Below are 3,960 nucleotides of genomic sequence, written 5' to 3' on the forward strand. Positions count from 1 at the left end.
CTGGCCCTCCCTCCTTCTCCCCGACTCCTTTGGGCAGTTGGGCCATGTTTGGGCTGAGGATATACAGACCCCAGAAAAACCAGAGAAGTGTCTGGAGGGCCAAGGTGGGAAGGACACTTCTCAAAATACAAATGCACTTGATATGGAAGGAGCCAGGATAGTTCTGAGGGTGTTCACATGCCCGAACCTTCCTCATTTTCTCCCCAGTTGGGGAGAGGCTCTATGGGCCTAGGCTCATAGAAACTGGCAAGTGCAGTCTCCACACCTGACCTTCCACCCCCAAAAGAAAACCCGGAAGTGTGCCCCTCCTCCTTCCCCACGGGGGGCTCCTCAGGGCCTCCTGCAGGGGTGGTTCCACGGCAGGGCTTAGGCAGGGCCCTGTCTCAGCTGGCTCCTGCCGGAGCCATGAAGTCTTCCAAAGCGTTGTCCTCGTCATTGTGTTATAATAGCACAACTTCTTTACGGTCTTTCACTTCAAAGCCCATTGCCTTAAATGTGCTCATTGACTTAAGGAACTCCATTACTGTTTCCTCTGAACACTGGTGCATTTCCAGAGCCTCTTCCACTAAAAGAGTGGAAGCCCTTCTCACGGAGCTGTCCATGTGCAGAGATAGTCGAGAATGTACTCAGTATTCTCTCCTTCCTCATGGCTCGGACACACTCATATGAGTAGCCTATGTTGACCTCTGTCTCCACACACTGCCGCCCATGAGGGGACAGCATCTGCAGTTCAGAGTAAGCCTGGGGACAGCTGGGAGTGTTGGGCACTTGTGACATTGAGAAATTAAGAACTGTGACCGTGGGACCTGTATGTGGAAGGTGATGATTCTTCCATAGACAACACAGAGAGGGAAGGCATCTGGGAGATCATATCAGAAGGGTCAGGCGTGGCACCTCTGTGCCACTGTCCAAGTTCAAAGCTGAAAGCCCCAAAGTATGATGCCCATTGAGCTTACTGGCACTGCTTTGGGTAGAAGGCTTTAGGGAATCCTAGCATTGCAGAGGCAGGATGCTGTGAGAAGTCCTTGCCAACTTGGCTGTCTTCTGCTGGCTGTCATCAGAGTCCAGTTTGGGGAAGGACAGGGATTTGATATTGCTTACTGCAGGCATGGGTGGGAAGGGCCACTTTGGAAGCCAGTGGCATCTTTTCACAGTTGCCCAACTGTGGTAAGGTTATAAAGCCATTGGGTTTGTGAAGAGGCTTGTAATCTAGTGCTGCCTGCTCCAGGGATGCCAGGACCTCTTCATCCTGTAACACAGACCCAGAGCCGCCTCTAGGCAAGTTATTGTCCAATAACTGACCCTTGATGGGTCCAGTGGTTCCTACCAGAATGTTGCTCAGCTCATCCTTCTCATCAGTAGTTTTTAACTCCAGATTATCAAATAGGTCTTCTTTACACTCAAAGTCAGCAGGATTGAAAACTGCCTTTGTGTGAGGTGGGCTGAGAACTTTCTGTGTTGTGGCACTGCTGCTGACCCGAGTGGGGGTGAGGCTGCTGTTGTGCTGTAAGCTGGCCAGGATGGGGTTAATTGGAGGTGGCATTGCGGCCGGACTGTGAGGCCTGCAGGAGCTCATGTTGCTATCACCCTCTCGATCACGCTTAGAATTCACTTTAGCTTCTGTTTCTTCAGCCTTATGCTCTGCTTCCCGCTGGGCTTCTTGGATTTTCCTAATATCTTCAGCCCACTCAATGGTTTTCTTTTCCAAGGAGAAGTCATACTGTACTTCTCTGATGACCTGCAAACAATCAGGCAAGGAGAAACCAATAGGTAGACCAACTTTAGCTGGTATTTTGAATTTGTTTCCTGTCTGAAATGGTACATCATCCCCTTGAAAATCCCATGAAAATCTGCACCCAACTTCTTAGAAGCCATTTAGAACCTGAATGCTGCTGCCATCGCCGTCCCAAAAGCCAAAAAGTGCTGGTGCTGGTGACCTCCCAGGCTTGGTCCTTGCTGAGCTCCTGATGGTCCCTAGGGAGAGAAAATGCTACCGCCTTCTACTCTGCCGTCCCTGGGCCAGGCCATCACTGTAGCCACTGCCAGTACCACAGCTGTCATTTTCAAGTCCTACTTTCCCCTTCCTTCCCCTCACTGCCCCGCCCCTTTAGGTATCTCTGAATCTGTCATTTTAAACATTAAGGGTGATTCTCATGGTCAGCCAGTGTTGGCAACCATTGGAAGCCATAACTCATTGCAGAAATCTACAAAGCTCTGAAGACCCGGAGGCTCAGTAGGCTCAGAGATGTCTTTTAGGACTCATTTCTTCATAATATAATCATCTTATAAAAATATGTTTTTGGTCTTTTCTCCAGTAAGCAGTGAACTCTCCCTTCTCTGAAAGCTTATAATAATTCTTGTATGTACTATGTTAATCAAATGGTACCCTGCTCTGGCATTAGGTCACTGATTTATATATTTAACAGATAAAACACCTGCCACATTCCAGGCTGTATTGTAGGGTTTGGTTAGTATTTACTGCTCCTGATTGTATATTGTATCCATCCCTGTAAGTACTGTGTTCATCTCAAACCATTATAATAAGGAATTTACATGTCTGTTTGCCCATCCCACTATTACTGAGTTCAGAGATTGTGTCTTATTTATATTTGTGTTTCTAGTGCTTAGCACCTTCCCTGGCATTTAGTTAGTACTCAATAATATTAGTTTATATTATTATCCTTGATGGAGGGGGAGAACAGATGGCGTGTTCTAGGACTAATGGGTCAGTGGTGACTGTTCAGCATGGCTAGTACATAGCAGACATAGGAAGAGGCGATGGGAGTTGAGGTTGACTAGGCAGGCAAGGCCAGACCATGAAGAATCTTATATGCAATGTCGAGAAGTGTTTATTTTATACACAGTGGTGAGTGCTATGGTCTGAATGTTTTGTGTCCCCACAAAATTCATATGCTGAGGACCTAGTGCTCAAGGTGCCGCTATTAGGAGGTAGAGCCTATGGGAGGCAATTAGGTAATGAGGGCAGAGCCCTCATGAATAAGGTTAGTTCCTTTATAAAGAGACCCCTGAGAGATCCCTTCTGATGACTTGAGGACACAGTGAGAAGTCAGCAGTCTGAAAACTGGAGCAGGATCTACACAAGACCTAACCCTGCAGGCACCCTGATCTCAGACTTCCAGCGTCCAGGACTGTGAGAAATCAATTTCTGTTGTTTGTAAGCCAGCCAATCTATGGTATTTTGTTATGGCAGGCCAAGCAGATGAAGATGGAGAGTCATTTCAGGTTTGATGCCCAGAAGAGGCAGGATGGCAGCACACCTGGGAGGAGGTTAGGAGAAGAGCCAGGAGTCAGCCATGGTTGATCAATTAGGGTTTATCACAGTAACCTAGATAAAGTATGAGACAGGCCTAAACACAGGCTGTGGGGGAGGGATAAGAGAGAGAGGATAAAATGATTCATGAAGCATTTCCAGTGGTTTGCTGGAGCTGGCTTGTACCATGTGTGAGAGATGATTGTGTACCTCTCTTCCCAACTCCATGATCAGTGGGTTTGCATTAAAATTGGCCATCATGGGAATATTTATACTATAAGAATTGGCAAACAGTACAAATTAGGGCTTTTGTTTTTGTTCCAGAAAGCTGTTTTACCAACAAAATCACTGCATTTACCTGTGAACTTCTCATAGCATCCTGCTCCATCCACATTATAATACTCAACACTCTGTATTTTAATAACCCGTTCACATGTTTGCATATCATGCTGGGTTGTAAGCTTTGTGATGGCAGTAAGATGTCTGCCACATCCACAACTGTATCCCGTGCCTGTGATATAAGTAAGTATTCAAAGATATTTAATGATTGTATGAATGAATAATGATTTTTCCCCCAGTAATTCTTGTGTTAGATATGTTTCTATAGTAATTCTAGAAGTGGCTTATGTACATGGTTCATACTTTCTCTTCTTTAGGATAAATTGAAGGAGTCAAAATTACAATGTAGT

At 46.1% G+C, this 3,960-nt stretch overlaps 1 pseudogene; it reads right to left on the bottom strand.

Moving 5' to 3' along the window:
- Nucleotides 1-383: 383 nt before the first annotated feature.
- Nucleotides 384-1,875, bottom strand: LOC117028465 (ubiquitin-associated protein 1-like; annotated as a pseudogene).
- Nucleotides 1,876-3,960: the final 2,085 nt, after the last annotated feature.

The sequence above is a fragment of the Rhinolophus ferrumequinum genome, chromosome X (genome assembly GCF_004115265.2).
Source record: "Rhinolophus ferrumequinum isolate MPI-CBG mRhiFer1 chromosome X, mRhiFer1_v1.p, whole genome shotgun sequence".
In the NCBI taxonomy this organism is placed as follows: domain Eukaryota; kingdom Metazoa; phylum Chordata; class Mammalia; order Chiroptera; family Rhinolophidae; genus Rhinolophus; species Rhinolophus ferrumequinum.